At 43.3% G+C, this 17,118-nt stretch overlaps 1 protein-coding gene across 4 annotated transcripts in view; it reads left to right on the forward strand.

The window, feature by feature from the left end:
* VDR (vitamin D receptor) overlaps positions 1 to 17,118 on the forward strand; it is a 128,395-nt gene that overhangs the window by 88,038 nt on the left and 23,239 nt on the right. The gene's annotated exons all lie outside the window — the stretch shown is intronic.

A 17,118-nucleotide genomic window follows, 5' to 3' on the forward strand; every position in this document is an offset into this window, starting at 1 on the left:
GGCCTTCTTGGCAACAAGGCACACTGCTGACTCATATCCAGCTTCTCGTCCACTGTCACCCCTAGGTCCTTTTCCGCAGAATGCTGCCTAGCCATTCGGTCCCTAGTCTGTAGCGGTGCATTGGGTTCTTCCGTCCTAAGTGCAGGACCCTGCACTTATCCTTATTGAACCTCATCAGATTTCTTTTGGCCCAATCCTCCAATTTGTCTAGGTCCCTCTGTATCCTATCCCTGCCCTCCAGCGTATCTACCACTCCTCCCAGTTTAGTATCATCCGCAAATTTGCTGAGAGTGCAAACCACACCATCCTCCAGATCATTTATGAAGATATTGAACAAAACCGGCCCCAGGACCGACCCCTGGGGCACTCCACTTGACACCGGCTGCCAACTAGACATGGAGCCATTGATCACTACCCGTTGAGCCCGACAATCTAGCCAACTTTCTACCCACCTTATAGTGCATTCATCCAGCCCATACTTCTTTAACTTGCTGACAAGAATACTGTGGGAGACCGTGTCAAAAGCTTTGCTAAAGTCAAGAAACAATACATCCACTGCTTTTCCTTCATCCACAGAACCAGTAATCTCATCATAGAAGGCGATTAGATTAGTCAGGCATGACCTTCCCTTGGTGAATCCATGCTGACTGTTCCTGATCACTTTCCTCTCATGTAAGTGCTTCAGGATTGATTCTTTGAGGACCTGCTCCATGATTTTTCCGGGGACTGAGGTGAGGCTGACTGGCCTGTAGTTCCCAGGATCCTCTTTCTTCCCTTTTTTAAAGATTGGCACTACATTAGCCTTTTTCCAGTCATCCGGGACTTCCCCTGTTCGCCACGAGTTTTCAAAGATAATGGCCAACGGCTCTGCAATCACAGCCGCCAATTCCTTTAGCACTCTCGAATGCAACTCGTCCAGCCCCATGGACTTGTGCACATCCAGCTTTTCTAAATAGTGCCTAACCACCTCTTTCTCCACAGAGGGCTGGCCATCTATTCCCCATGTTGTGATGCCCAGCGCAGCAGTCTGGGAGCTGACCTTGTTCGGGATGGGGTGGAGGGGACCTTTAGGCCCTATGGTATACAAATAAAAACACTGAACAGCTTCGCCGGGGGGGGAGGAGCTTAAAGGCCAAAAAAAAAACTTCTCTACATCTCATATAAACCCTGTGTGTCTAAATTGCTTTTTAATTCAAAATGTTTCCAGACTAGTTCACTCCACGCTCACTCTTTTGTTTATATAATTGACCCTGATGTGTACACCCATTTTTCCACTAGTACAGCTGTGCGTGACAAGAGATCACAACGCCTCCCTAGGTGAATGCGAGTAAACACTGTGAGGAATTATACTTAAGGACATGTTAGTGTGACAAACAGCCAGGGTACAGTTTCCCATAGCTGTTCTTCACTTGCTCATAAAATATCTGACTCAGACCAGCCAAAGCAGCCCTGACCGTTACAATCTGCAATTCTTGAGAATTTTGCACGTACTCTGTATATTCAACCTTGCTTTGCCACTGATTTTAATAGGCAGCAGCAGAACAGTTCGAACCGAATTGCCCTCCACTGCTGCCCCATGTATCCCAGATGTGTAAGTGCTGACGTTTCATTTGAACATCAGTGTGGTCTAGCAGGCAGGTCACTGGCGTAGGAGTCAGGAGCCAGGTAAACCAGCACTACAACTAATCTGTGACCCGTGGGCAAGTCGAATCACCTGTCTGTGCCTGTGTTTTACCACTTACCCTTTTTCTGTTTTGACTATTTAAAGTGTGAACTCTTTGGGGCAGGGACTCTTTCTTATTTGGTATGTCGGGCCTCTGGACACTACTGTAATACAAAAAAAAAAAATCATTGCTCCACCCATGCCTGAAAGATCCAGCATTGTCTAGTAGAAAAGGGGTTAAGTGACAGCAAGAGATCCTCTTTTGAGTTCCTTTTTTTGTTGTTTTTAATTTTGTCATCACCCGAAGACTTCTTTGGAACTTAATCTATTAGGAAATTTAAATTTCAGTTTTTAATTCAGTGCATTTTATATTGCTCTGGCTAGTCCCGATATCTACTTGGACACATGCCTGTATCTTTACAAGCTTAGGCTATGGGTTGATTATTGATCCCTTGACAATATGTAGGTGAACCATTCTGCAGTCTTTGAGCCAAAAGGCATTTGCTCTTCACTCTAGTCTGAGCTATGCAGTGTTGTTGTAACCATGCTGGTCTCAAGATATTAGAGAGGCAAGGTGGGAGAGGTAATATCTTTTATTGGACCAGCTTCTGTTGGCTAAAGAGATGCGCTTTGGAGCTATACAAAGCTCTTCTTCAGGTCTGGGAAAGGTACTGTGAGTGTCACAGCTAAATACAAGATCCAACAGATAGAATATGTGCTGACGACTTATGTTAAACTAATCTGTTGGATCTTGTATTTAGCTGTGACACTCTGAGTACCAGGGGCCAAAGTCCATGGATAACAGACTGACGTGCCAGCAGAAGCTGCTCACTTTGCTTGTAGTGAGGCTGGATTTACTGTCTCACCCCCAGCGCTTCTGAAATGTGGTCTGAAAATTCATGAGGGGAGGGGAGTGGAAAATTTCACCATCTGGGAGGGGTGGATTGCAGAAATAATTATGGGAGCTCACCCTGATTCGCAACTGGAAGAGGCGGGAGGCTAAGAGCAGAGAGTTGCAGGGTGGGGTAGAGTAGCAGCAAGGCCGAGATGGGGATGGTGTTCGCCAGGGCAGTAGGGCAAAGGTGAGTGAGCACACCAGGGCGGAGGTAAGGAGCAAGGATATGAGGGGAGAGGAGGAAGGGAGTTCTAAGCAGGGAGAGGGAGTTGGGAGCCTATATGGAAGTAGCTGCAATGTTTCTGGGTGGGGAGGGGGCATGTGGAGAAAGCAGCTTCGGTATCAGATTGTTCCTCAGTGGGCAAAGCTGAGATTCACCAAAGCAGAAGGCTACTGCCAGTACTAATCTTCTGATGTAAGAGCAGTTCCAGCCAGAAGGTGGCCTCTTGGAACAGTAGGGTTCGTTCTCTCACAAACCAGACAGCTTCTCTCTCCTCTCCTGTGCACTAAAGTGTTAAAAAGCATGCTAAGCTCTTCTGTTTTCTCCTGTGTTTTTAGTTTAACGCAGAGACCAAAAAAGGATGTTCAAAAAAAAAAAAAAGCTATTTTGAGTTTGATTCCTAATAATCCATGTCCCTAAAAACTATAAATTAGAGGTGGTATTTCCCGCATGCTTTTGGTTCTGTGAATAATGGCTATGACTACTGCATTTAAACACAGAAAAAGGTCAGGAGACAGAAACTGCCTACCACATTTTACATTCTCTTGTGAGCAACGAATAATATAATTGTGCAAGGACTGGCCTTTGGGATGGGAACTGGCGTTAAAAAAACTGGCAAAGTGGAGAGTGCATAATATTAAAAAGAAATAAAGGTTCTTTTTGCCATCTAAGAAAAACGCTCCTTTGCAGGAATAGACACGTCCTGTTTTGTTAGACAAGGTTGCTAGAGTGCTGGGGACCTGTCTGAACCACATGTTCTAAAGCACCATATGCTCTTGTATCCCTTTTACAATTATCATTGGATTTTCAAAGATACCCAGGAAAATCAATGGGAATGGGGTGCTTAATTCCCATTTATGTCCCTCCCCCTACATGCAGTGCTAGCGTCACTCTGGTCAGCTTCATCAGAAAGAAACTGTTTTTGTTCTTGAGGTGAATGTGTGTCACTAGCATGGAGCATTGCAGCTGCTTTTGCAACTCTGGCTTTGCGCTTTTACGCTTCTCATGGCACTGGCAGGGAGCATAAGATTTAAACATACAAGATCTGCTGCACCTCCCTTTTAGGCTGGCTTCACTGCTAAAAAGGAGTGTTTGGATATTTTTAACCACAGGATAATATTAGCTATCCTGTGGTGAAATCCTGGTGGAGACAAGGTCCAGTAGTTTTACTGTGAGGTCAGCTGTGGGAGGAGGATTAAGCGTTGACCTCACCTAACTACCTAGGTAAAAAACAATAATGGGTGCCTTGTCGCCACTAAGATTTTTCCAGCAGGGTGACTATCACGTCTTCGTTATCTTGCAGTAAAAAAGAACACCTCTTCATCAGTGAAGACGAAGCTTCATTATTGTCAGCTCATCACAAGTCTTGCCACCTCTGTTGTGTTTTTTCCTCTTTAAAGCCCTAGCTCCTGAAGTCATGTGATTATGTAAGACTCTCGGTGTTCACTTTTAAAAAGAAAGTAGAGTTCTAGCCATCACAGCTGCAGAGAGAAGCTTTAACACCTGAACCCCAAAGGTTCAAAACCAGAAAGCAAATAAAGACCCCCACATTTATTTATGTTAAAAATCTTCTGATTTTGGCGGGACCTGACTTGAGTGCTTGGGGTTGGTTGGGGTGATGCTCTTAAGAGTGAAGGCAGAGGAGCAAGGGAGACAGAGACAGAAGCATTCTGAGCAGCAAGACGCTAGCTGGCTTAACTTACTGTGGTACGCATTCCTTTCCATTATACTACTGCTTTCCTTTACCCAGGAAGGATGATTCATTTAGGGTGAGTTACAGGGCTCTGGTTGCGTGTTCTGTGAGCACTAAATGGAAGGGTGTGTTATGGAGAGGATTCTTCGTACGTGTGCCATGACTAATAACACCTCTGCATGTCGTGAATACTGCCTGTGTGTGGCCTCACTCGCGCAAACCTCCAATTTTGCTTCTGTGCTGCTGGTTCTTAGGCTACAACTTTGCTGTGCTAGGGCATTTTTTTTTGCTGCTACTTTGGCATTCCTGCCTTCATGGTCTGGTTGCCTGCTCCCAGCTACTGTAACTGCTGTTACTGGTTGTTTTTTCACCAGCCCCATTCCTACTCCTTCCCTCATTATCAAGGCCTTTGCAGCTCTGCCCCTCCCTATATACCTTCTCCTCTATTGTGTTGAGATCCCAACTGCTCTGCTGGCTTTGACCACCTCACTTCTATGGTCCTCCTGTGTGTAGAATTCCCTCCCTGAACTGTTTCATAAGGCTTCTACCCTCTCCTTTGTACATGCCTCCTCAAAACCCACTTCTGTGACAACTATAAGAAACTGGCCAACGAATACTGGGGGAAGTCTGGTATAGCCGATGTATTTTTTTAATTTAGAGATCAATGTTTCTAATTAGCGTACCTATTTTTATTGTTAACATACACTCCCCCTGTCCGTCTGTATGTATTTTTCAAATTACAAATTCTTCAGAGCAGTGACCAGACAGTCCTAGTACGCTGTGATCACTACCAGAATGTTGCTATTTCCCTCCCTGTCAGCTGAGAATGGGAGCCAGGAGACAAGTTCTAATCCAGGCTCTGCCACTGACTTGCTGTGACCTTGAACAAATCATTTACTACAACCTCTCCCTGCTTCAGTTTCCCTTTCGGTAAAAAGGGGGTGGTACTAACCAGCATCAAGGTGGGCAAGAGGTTTCATTAATGCTTGTGAAGCACATTGGAAATGTCAAGTGCTTTGTAGCATTGTCTGTGACAGCAACGTTGTGTGTCTTTAGTCTTTTTCAAGGGATGAGGAACGAGCCTGTTTTGGCTTGCACTTCAGCTTTTTGGCAGGGTTCTTCTTCCCTGCCCTTTTTTCTTTCCTGCTTCCTGTGTCCTGCTGCTGAGAGTGTCACTTTCTCTGTCCGTTTCTTCTGCAGCCTGGAGTTTTGCAGTCTTCCCTAGAGAAGAGACCTTCCTCCTTTATGCTTCTCTCACTTTCAAAGGGCACGATGCCAGTAGTTCTCGTGGAATGAGATCCACAGGTGGTGGTGGCAGCAGCATTGAGGGGTTGGAAGTGGCAGAGGTGGCCGCAAAGCACTGACAGGAGCAGTTTTAAGCTATTCGTCTTTCCATTTCTGCAGGCAGTGCTGCTGTTGCTTCTCACAAGACAAGGCACTGGCAGAAGGGCAGTAAAGAGGCTTCCTCATTTTGTGATCCAGTATGAAGCTGGATCCGGTGTGTGTCTTTGAAACCATCTGTTGGGACTGAGTTGCCTTGTGATGTTGCAGGGGTCAGATTGAGTGATCCAGGGGATCACTCCTGGCCCACCCATGTGTGATTCTCAATCCTATTTTTGTATTAAATGTGGAAAAACACCAGAAAATCCAGGGTACATAGAGTCCTGTGGCAGCTATGTGACCAGCCCTGTCATGTGGAGTTATGATTCATCAATCTATTTATAAATTTGCATAGTCTAGCATCCTGGAATTGGTCTCTTATACTACCAATATCTCTTGCCTAACTATGAATCATTGTAAAGTTACCACTGCTTTGGGAGTTTCTATTGTGTTTTGTGTTGCAGTTCAGATGCAAAGTCAGCTATAGTCTGGCTGGATTGTGAGCCCCCTGATGTGGCCAGTCCCCACTGCTGCCGATCCAGACAGGATCCTGAACATCTCGACCCTTTCATTTGGCTGTCTTAAATTCTCCTATTAAAGGGAATGTTCTGCCATCTGCTGACGGGTAACAGACTTGAGCAGAGCCCTCATGCGCAGCAGAGAGTCTGTGTAGTTCTGTAGAAATCTCAGGAAGCATTTACAGGAAGAGCCACACAAATTGCATGTCAGGAATCCAACTGTGGATTCACAGATAGCACTTGGTCAGCGTGTACGCTGACAGCCAGGCTGAAGAGCTGGTCTGCTGGCTTTCATTCTGAACAAAATGCCTGGGGGGTGTTAACATAACTCAGTCACCATCCAACACTGAACAGTGATAAACAAGGTCCAGGGTTTGGTATACAGGGCCCTCAGCCTTTCTAGTACCATAGCAATACACCATTAAAAATCTTTTATTCTTTTATTAAAGAAAAAAAAAGAAAAACAGGTAAAGCACTTGAAATGTAAAGTATTAAACAAGGCTTTCATTTTAACAATATTCCGTGTTCCATTTCCATGTAGCTGGAGAATGGGAAAGAAAAGCCCTAGTTTGACAGCCTCTTAGGTGGTAGGTTTCAGAGTGGCAGCCGTGTTAGTCTGTATTCGCAAAAAGAACAGGAGGACTGGTGGCACCTTAGAGACTAACAAAAATTTATTTGAGCATAAGCTCTCTAAGATGCCACAAGTACTCCTTTTCTTTTTTCTTAGACGGTAGTAACTGCTGGAGCTCTTGCTACTGGTAAAGTCTGCTTCTGTTTAATGTCTGGTGGTGTGTTTGGGATTCAGCTGGAGCTGGTAGGGGTGGTGGTAATGTTATCTGGATCCCACCCTCTGCCCCAATCTGCTCAAGACACCCCTCAGGGTTAAGACAATGGGTGCCGGGGGAAAAAGTGGTGGTGGCAGCCTTGATGGTGAAGCTTGCTTCAGTAGCTTCTGTCTGATCTTCCATGTTTTTCCTTACAAAGTCTTTCTTTAAGGACCCAAAAAGAGAGTGATGGGTGGAATATTATTTTGTCCACCAATTAGGCCTAGTTTTGGATCCATCAATTTTGGTTCATTGATTTCTGGACTCACATTTTCTGGTTTACTAAGCAGGATCTTGACGTAGTGCTTGAGTTATATCAGTAGGCTTTTTTGTTTAGACTAATTCAGTTTTTGTCTCCTTTTCATACCTTCTCCCATCAACGTTTGTTAGGAGAGGTTACCATGACATTTTATGAATTTTTGCATACTTTTTACAGTTCACTTTACAATGAGAGTAAGTGTATAGGCCAGATTATCACAACATTGCACCCTTTATAGCTCCATTGTTGATCTGTAGCCATATACTGCTGCTATTTGGCAGAGAATGATGGTCAACATGTTTTCCCGGGACCTTTTATACAAGTTCTTTGTAATCTAACAATCCTCCAGCCATGCTGTGTGTCCTGTGATGTCACTGACAGCTCTTTGAGTGTTTTAAATCCTCTTGCCTGACCCTTGGCTCTACTGAGGGTAAATCTCTAACATCAAGGGTTTAATGACTCCAGCTTTGCCTCAAGTACAAGGCACATGCGTGAGATTATGTTGTCCTTCTCCATTAGCTGAAATTGTGTCTATGGAAATACTTAGCTTTCCATAGGTTGAGAAGTGTTCAGCTGTAGCGATTCATTTCCTACATCTTAAGTCTTGCACAAACTGCCAACGTGGCAGAAATCTTTCAACCTGAATTCAATATACATCTATTAAAGACAAGCTTTAAAAGAAAAGGGTTCCAGTTTTCTCTGTAATTGAAATAATCTTGTATTCCACTGCAATATTTTTAAAGCTCCAGTAACATTTGGACTCTTGATGAAGCCCTGGCAAAGCACATGGAGCTGGCAAAGCTGATAACTGCTTTCAGTGACTGGCAGTCAAATATGAAATTGTGGGTGAGTTACTGCAGATGCTCTACAAGGCCCTGTCCTGTTCCCAGTGACATCAGTGAGGTTTGACTTCTGTGGCAGCAGGATCCAGCCCCACCATGTTTAGTCTTCCAAAATGCTTCATGCAACAGACAGCGCTCAATTTGGTGACAGAACAAATGAGGAACTCGCTGCTTCATTATATAGCCTCTTTATAGTGAAAGAAGATCTGGATGGATTACAAAACAGGATTAGGGAGTGTAAATTTGCCAGCATGCTCACTTCTGCAGAAGCAATGATTTGCAATGTTTTTGCTTTGAGTGGGTTGAAGTTGCTATCCTTTAGTTAGAATTAAAATTAACCCATTTTGTCAGCACCTTTTAAAGTTAACATTTTCCACTTTCTAAGCATTTAAACGGGGCTGATTGGTGTAAGTATACTATACTTTCCTTAAATCATTCCTGTATCCGGAACTAACAAGTGTGATTGTGTTAACAATGTGTGGCATGTCACAATCCATCTGGTGGAGGATACAAGAGTAGGAGTTTGCCCTCAGTAGTATTCAGGCATGTCCCCTCTCTGGGAAAGTGTCTGGAAGCTGGTGAATGGGTGTATTGAAGCTGAATACAACAGAACTGTTGCTGAACCCGGTTAATTGGTGGCACTCTTAAGCGAAGAAATTAAAATGCTACAGTGATGCAGCTACGCTACTGCAGCCGGAACCCTTCAATGAAGACACTACCTATGCCGATAGGAGGGGTTCTCCTGTGGGCATAGGTAATCCACCTTCCTGAGAGGCAGTAGCTAGGCTGATAGGAGAATTCTCCCATCTACCTATCACTGTCTATGGGGGGGGTTAGGTCGGTTTAACTGTGTCACTCAGGTGTGGATTTTTCACACCCCTGAGTGACAAAGTTATACTGACCTAATTTCCTAGTGTAGACCAGGCCTAGGACTTGTCGTATAAAATCCTAGTAGAAGTAGATTTCTTCTAGACCCTACCTGGCTGGCTTCTTGACAATTATGGTATTTATTATGCCATACTTGTATATAGGCTTGGCAGAATTCAATTTTTATTTTTAATATAATTTTGGTAGTATCAATGTTTACTTTTAAGCGGTTTTTATTTTTATTTATTTAAATTTTCATGGTGGGGGGGTCAGATGTTGGGGCGGTCAGACAATTATTTAACGATGGTAGAGTTTGTTTTAGGATATTTACTTTGTATATTTTGACGTGATGTTGACAAATTGTGTTTTAATTATTATAAAGCTTTAACTTTTTGCATCACAACACCTACTAAGTTCTCAAGCAGCATTTTTCTTGTTACTATTAGTATTTATTATTGAAATATTTTTGTTGGTTTATGTGTGCGGTGAAATCGACATTCACCAATTAAAAATCGATTCCTTCCAAGCACAGTTATGTAGTTCAGTAATACCCAGTAACCCAATCAAGATTGGTGCCCAGTAGCATTGTGTGGTGTTCACTCTTCTGAAGAATCTGGAATAGCTCGTTTTGTTGTGACTCAGTGGTCTCCAATTAACCTCTACAGGGAATTTAGAATTAATTTTTGCTCGTTTGCAGAGAGCCAGCACTTCACGCCACTTGTAAACCCTCAGATGGGGCTCAGGTGGTGTATAGATCTCCTGTTGTTCCTTTGCACAAGGGTGAGTTTCACTAATAGAGTCCAAGGGCTTTCTGAGCTTCCTCACCATAATAACATCATTCTCTTGCAAATCTGACATAAGAATCCTGGTCTGTAACTCCTATTCAGGCACCTAAATAAGGACTGGATATTCAAACTCTCTAATCAAAATTCAGCACCTTGCATGACAAAGGAGCTTTTTTTAAACAATGGGAGGTTTCGATAAACTCTGGTCCAGTTGTTGGTACTGAGCACACTCTGAACATCTGGCTCTACATTCTGCTTTTATTGTTCTCCCCAGAATGACATGGTCCCTTTCCTTGTAAAAGGGTGTGATTCCTTGCCATTGCTCTGTGAGCATTTTCGCATTGGGCATATACATATAGCTTCTCTGAGTGCATCTGAATACCCTCTGTGCCCACCACCACCACACTCCCTCAAGTATCTATTTTCCCTCTTAAAGAGTGTTTTTGTGAGTGTAACATGATAACCTTGCCCACCGTCCTCCTAATCTCCTTATCTGTCACTGTTAAGCACCTATCTACCCTGTTAATCTTTCACCCATAGCTGTCGAGTGGTGATCATTTTAATTTTACTACCACTCACTGGCTTGCATTGTCTTGAAAGATCTTTATCGCTCTCTCTGGACTGATGAGTGCCATGACTTTGCAGGCTGATAATGGACATGCAAAAACCTGTGGAGAACACTTCAATCTCTCTGGTCACTCTGTTACAGACCTAAAAGTTGCAATTCTTCAACAAAAGAACTTCAAAAACAGACTCCAATGAGAGACTGCTGAATTGGAATTAATTTGCAATCTGGACACCATTACATTAGGCTTGAATAAAGACTGGGAGTGGATGTGTCATTACAAAAAGTAAAACTATTTCCCCATGTTTGTGTCATCCCCCGTTCCCCCCCCCCAACTGTTCCTCACACATTCTTGTCAACTGCTGGAAATGGCCCACCTTGATTATCACTACAAAAGTGTTTTTTTTCTCTCCTGCTGGTAATAGCTCACCTTACCTGATCACTCTCCTTACAGTGTGTATGGTAACACCCATTGTTTCATGTTCTCTGTGTATATAAAATCTCCCCACTGTATTGTCCACTGTATGCATCCGATGAAGTGAGCTGTAGCTCACAAAAGCTTATGCTCAAATAAATTGGTTAGTCTTTAAGGTGCCACAAGTACTCCTTTTCTTTATGCAGAGATCTAGGTAGCATAGGCCCACGCTTCAAAATATACCCCTTGATTTGTGCCACCTTTCGGTTGATCTCCACTAGGATTTAAAGGTGTTAGCTAGCATGTTCTAAATCGCTAGTGTGGACAAAGCAGCATAAAACACACTAGCTAACACATTCTCACACACCTTTTAAATCCTAGGCTAATGTTCACTGCAGAAAAGTTGTGCATCTACCTCGTACCCCCCTTATGTGAGGCTGACGCAGAAAAGCTACATTGAAATAAAACCTACCTGTGCTTTGTCTCTACTAGGATTTTTACAGTGTGATAGCTGTCTCCTTTTTCTGTCTTCTCTGCACAGCTGTAGTCAGGACAAAGCTTTTGTTCAGCTTGGCTTGATGTTTTTGTTTTCTAGCTCTTCTACCTGCTAACCAAAGTAAACTGTGTAATTGTAACTTAATATTGAAGAGTAAAGATTCACAGCCCCCCAAAAGCATGTTTGTCTCAGGAGATCTTAACTTTGCCCACTACTTTTATTTCTTTATATTTGCAGATATCTGATTCTAGCAATGCATCTACTAGTCCTAAAGCTCCTTCCCCTGCTAATTCTTTAGCAGTTTCCCATTAAAATTTAGCAGTCCTCACTTTGCTATCGAAGGCTGCGTATTAAAGGGGAATTTGTAATAGTCCGTCTCTTATTCAGATTAATTTGTAAACAAACATAAAAAATGATTTTACAAAAACATATTGCTTAAGAACTAATTGTAGTATTCTAATCGCTAGTGTAACCCTCTGGCCTGAAATGTTCAGGTAGCTGCCTCCTAGATTTTAAATCATTTTGAGGCATGTAGAGTGTTATGCAACTTCAAAAAAGGTATTGGAAAAATACCAGCGGCTAAACCCTGAGGCTGTAACTGAAAGCTACATAGCACTGCTATTGTACCTTACGTTACCTCTGAGTACAGCTACATCAAGTGTATTGCTTCTCTTTTTCTTGCCAAACCTTTCATTCCGAACTCCACCTTAACCTACCAACGTAGAGTATTCCTGGAACCTAATGTCGGCAAAAAGCCTCCAGTCATAAGATAAATCTATTTTTTTATTTGTTAATGATAGGTTAAAAGACGATTAATGTCTTAACGAATGTGAAATTCTTCTTTGCTATATTTAGGGTTTATTACCTACCCTTCAAGGTGTATTTGCTTTGCTGAGTTATGTCACTGTATTAAAACAGGACCTGTCTATGACTGTTTGGCTTTGGGTTTAAATATAGATGGAAAAAACCCCACCTGTGGTTGCTATCTTAATCTCTATCAAAAGATAAAATAAGCTGATAGAAAAGGAGTACTTGTGGCACCTTAGAGACTAACAAATTTATTTGAGCATAAGCTTTCGTGAGCTATCATCAGATGAAGTGAGCTGTAGCTCACAAAAGCTTATGCTCAAATAAATTGGTTAGTCTCTAAGGTGCCACAAGTACTCCTTTTCTTTTTGTGAATACAGACTAACACGGCTGTTACTCTGAAACCTATCAATAAGGTGATAAAATCTCTATGCTGCTTATGCCACAGGGTATATTATAATCTTCTGAAAATAGCAATGTAGTTGTGGTTTTAAAGCTCTTCAATTGCTTATACTTTTCAGATGCTTGGAGCTTTTTAATAAAGGTACCATTTGAGCAGAAGTAGTTTGTGCTTGTTCTCACCCCAAAAGTAAATTGTCTGGAGAAATCTTTACGGAATTCTGTGGGGCCTCTTTTTAGTTGGCCTATAAGATTTTTGTGGCAGCACGTAAAACACTGAAGTCCCAGTCCTGATTGCTTTGTGGTAGCACGTATAGACACCAAACAACAAATTTCCAAATGTGGAAAGGGGTGTGTGGTCAGTGCTTTACCAGAATGACTCGCTCATAGCTCAAGAACTGTAAGAACTAGATTTTGAAAAGAAACTCAGCACCCACAATTGAAGCTAGATTTTCAAAACAGCTTATTTCCAATTTAGGCACCTAAATAAGTTGCCAGACTTTCAAAGGTATTCTGCACCCAGCAGCTCCTCTTGCTTGGGTGCTGAGCTTTTTGAAAACCCAGCTATAAACCTAACCCTCTTCTTGTTTTCTATGGGAAAACTTGCGTTTCAGAGCCTGATACTACAGGTGCTGAGCACCCTTAACTCCCATTGACTTCAGGGACAGTTGAAGATGTTAAGCACATTGCAGGATTGGGCCGACAGACATTTTTGCAAAGATTTTATTTAGAAAGAGCAAGGCATGTAAGGGTTTAGAAAAATCTCTTGTCCCACATGCGCTGTATGGGACCAAGTACTCAAGAGCTGATGCTTCTGCATGTCTGCAGACATGTGTGATGGACTTCCCTGGGGTGCAACCTGAAACTGGGGTACCGCTGAGCCCTCTGGCATACCAATCTGGGCTCCCCCCCCCCCCACACTGTGAGGCTGTGACAAGCTGCAGTTCTCTCCAGGTCTTGCACTTACACAGCCATACGGAGACAGGGACATGCCACTCATGAGCCAACAACAGAGAGGCTCCCCTAGGCACCAACTGTGTAGGTGCTCCAGGGCTGGAGCACTCATGGGGGGGGGGGGAAGCACCCACCGGCAGCCAGCTCTCCCTCCCCCACAGCACCTCCCACCCGCCACTGGCCTCTCCACTCAACTCCTCCCCCTCCCTCCCAGCGTCTCCCACCCACTACAATCAGCTGTTTCATGGCTTGCAGGAGGCACTGGAAGGGAGGGGGAGGAGCAGGTATGGGGTGTGCTTGGGGAAGGGGGCAAAACTGGGCGTGAAGAGGCAGGACTGGGGTGGAGCAGAGGTGGGAAGAGACAGGGCGGGGCGGGAGCTTGGGAGAAGGGGTGGGGGCAGGGTCTGGGGTGGACCTGGTCAGGAAGAGGTGGGGCAGAGGTAGGGGCGGGGGGGTGGGAGTGGGGGCAAGGGTTTGAGCACCCCTAGAGCCCAGAGGAAGCTGGCGCCTGTGGAGGCACCAGCCAGCTCCCCAGCCTAGGACCCCAGAGCTATACAGTCTTGCCCTACTCAAAAGCCTGACCAGTGTAAGTTTATTTTCCAGTCCGTCCCTCCCTCAATGTGGAGAGGGCAGTGCACCTGCCCCTGTTCCTGCCCCTGTTCCCTTTGCACTTCAAACAACACACTGTTTTAGGTAAAAAATATAAAACAGATGTATTAACTACAGAAAGAGAGAATGTAAGTGATTATAAATAATAGCACACAGATCAAACTTGGTTACCTAAGAAATAAAACAAAATTGCAATCTAAGTTCTGTACTCTAGACAAGATTTTAATCAAGTGCTGTCTCACCCTTATGGTACAAACAGTCCACCAGTCTTCCATACACAGGCTAGAAATCCCTTCAGCCTGGGACCACTTCCTTTCTTTGTTCCTAAGGTGTTTCCAGGTGTTGAGTTCCAGGGGAGTGAAGCCAAGTGATGATGTCACTTCCTCCTTTTATAGCTTCTTCAATGTGGAGGGAACTTCACTGTCCCAAACAAACCCCCCAGCACAGTTAGTGGAAAAGTACAGGCATAAGATGGAGTCCAGTGTCACATGAGCTGATCACATGCCCTTGCATGCTTCGATGAGTCACAGCAGGGGCCATTACCCATATCCTGACTAGAACTTTCACAGGAAAGTCCATCAGGTCTGGGATTAGCTTCTTCCATGGCCTGTTGTGTTTCTTAATGGGCCATGACGTTGAATGGTTCATCCACAATGTGCTGGCTAGAGTGGATGTAAACTACCTTGTGGGTGTCACCCCAGGAGTAAACACATTTGAAATACTGGTACAGAGTCAATATTCATAACTTCAGATACAATGACAGCACGTGCAATCCAACAGGCTATTAATGTTCAACAGATCAAGACTTTTAGAATGATCCCTTACAAGGAGTACTTTGCATAAAACATATAATTAGATCACCTAGGTAAATATGGGGATACTAGGGTGTTGCTTTGGGGTACGGAATGTCACAACCTGTATGTTGAAATCTAGGCAAGTGTGTTTGATAGCTAGAAACCAGTACTGTCCATACATAGTACTGAGGTGGCAAAACTAATATTCTGAACAGAAATATACATATGTGGAAAGGAGACAAGCTATGGTCAAAGGAAGAACAATTACTTGAATTTCCTGAGTTTTGTGGAGCTAGAATCTCAAACATAATTTTCCTTTGTTTTCAGACAGCTCAAAGGACACTGGTTTAAGTCCTGGAAATTTTTAAAATCAATTCTAGACCAGAGCCAAAAAAGCACTGTTCGGTTAAGGGACCAGTAATGGGTTTAAAGACCAGTGATTAGAGAAAATGGTGATTGACTTTTGTTTGCCAAAACAGCTGTGACTGTTCATTCAGAGTGCAGAATCCTGATCTGTACAAAGGCCCCAATTCAACAAATTGCTTCAGCTCATGCATAGGTCTCGCTAAAAGATGTGCTTAAAGCTAAGCATGTGCTTACTGCCTTGCTGAATCAAGGCCTGAGTTTATAGAGATGAGTCTGCTTGGTCCTTTAGGAACCCTCCACATTCTGATTAGTGAGTTTTAAGCCTATACTATATGTTCATTTAAAAAAAAATCCCATGAAAACTGCTGATGTTTACTAATAATAAGTTTAATTGTGAGCAGGGCATAGCTTGTGTTCATAGCAGATTCAGGTAGCTTTTGCTGCACAAATATTGCTATGTGTACTGTAACTGAACTGTGCACACTTGCCCAAATTAATCTATGCAATCAGAGAAGGAAATGCTGCCACTTCTCAACAACAGTATCTACAGAGTGTAATGCAAACCCTTCCTGACCATGAACCTGTAAATTGTCAGTGTTTTCAAAGAGGGATTGAGAATCTGCCTTTTGCATTCTACCATGTCTGTGGAATGTACGCTGTTCAGAGTAATGCATGGAGCATTTTAATTACAAATCTAGAATTCTCTTCAGGAGTTTTGATGGTGCAATAAAGCACAGAAGTGAAACCTGATGAGACATTTTAGGGGTGGGGATAAAGAAATGGGAAAAACTTGCATTGTACGTGCAAAAAAGATTTACTGTACTTTCAGTTTGTCACTTTTTTCCTTTAACAATTCCTTTAATTGAAAATGTTAACTTCACAAGAATGTGGAGCAGTTTGTTGCTGTCTTCTAAAAATGCGAGAACCAGAATGAAGACTTGCAAAAAGAGCTCTAGTTCGTCTTTCGTACACACGGCATCTTCCTAAATTTTAGGATGTAAAGAGTGTGTGCAATCAGCTCTTCGAAAGACTCCTCATCTAGATCCCTGGACACCTTGGGCTTTTTCCCGTTTGATGACCTCTTGAACTTTCATGCATTTTAGTTTAGAATGTAGGAATTGTAGAGTTACAGACTAAATTCTCGTATGATCAAGAGGGGCATTCAGCACACACAAAGAATTTTCAATCTGATACTTCCTCCCCTGCTCAAAATTCCCTGAAGTAGGAGATTACCCATTCTACTAGACAGGTTTCAGAGTAGCATCCGATGAAGCGAGCTGTAGCTCACGAAAGCTTACGCTCAAATAAATTGGTTAGTCTCTAAGGTGCCACGAGTCCTCCTTTTCTTTTTACCAATACAGACTAACACGGCTGCTACTCTGAAACAAAAGGAAGTACTTCTGTTTACACAACACATGGTCAACATGTGGAACTCACTTCCATGGAATGTTGTGAAGGCCAAAATTATAACTTGGTTCCAAAAAGATAAGTTAATTAAGGCTAGGGCCATCAATGGCTATTAGCCAAGATGGTCAGGGATGCATCCCAGGCTCCAGGTGTCCCTAAACTTCCAACTGCCAGGAGCTGGGACTGGATGACTGAGATGGATCACTTGAAATTGCACTGTTCTGTTCATTTCCTCTGAAGTATCTGGCACTGACATTTTCAGAAGACAGGATACTGGGCCATTGTTCTGACCCAGTATGGCTGTTCTTATGTTCTTAATATCAACTGCAGGATCTAGACCTTGAGTGAGCAAAGAGACAA

This window comes from Caretta caretta, chromosome 20 (assembly GCF_965140235.1).
Source record: "Caretta caretta isolate rCarCar2 chromosome 20, rCarCar1.hap1, whole genome shotgun sequence".
NCBI classification, from domain to species: Eukaryota; Metazoa; Chordata; order Testudines; family Cheloniidae; genus Caretta; species Caretta caretta.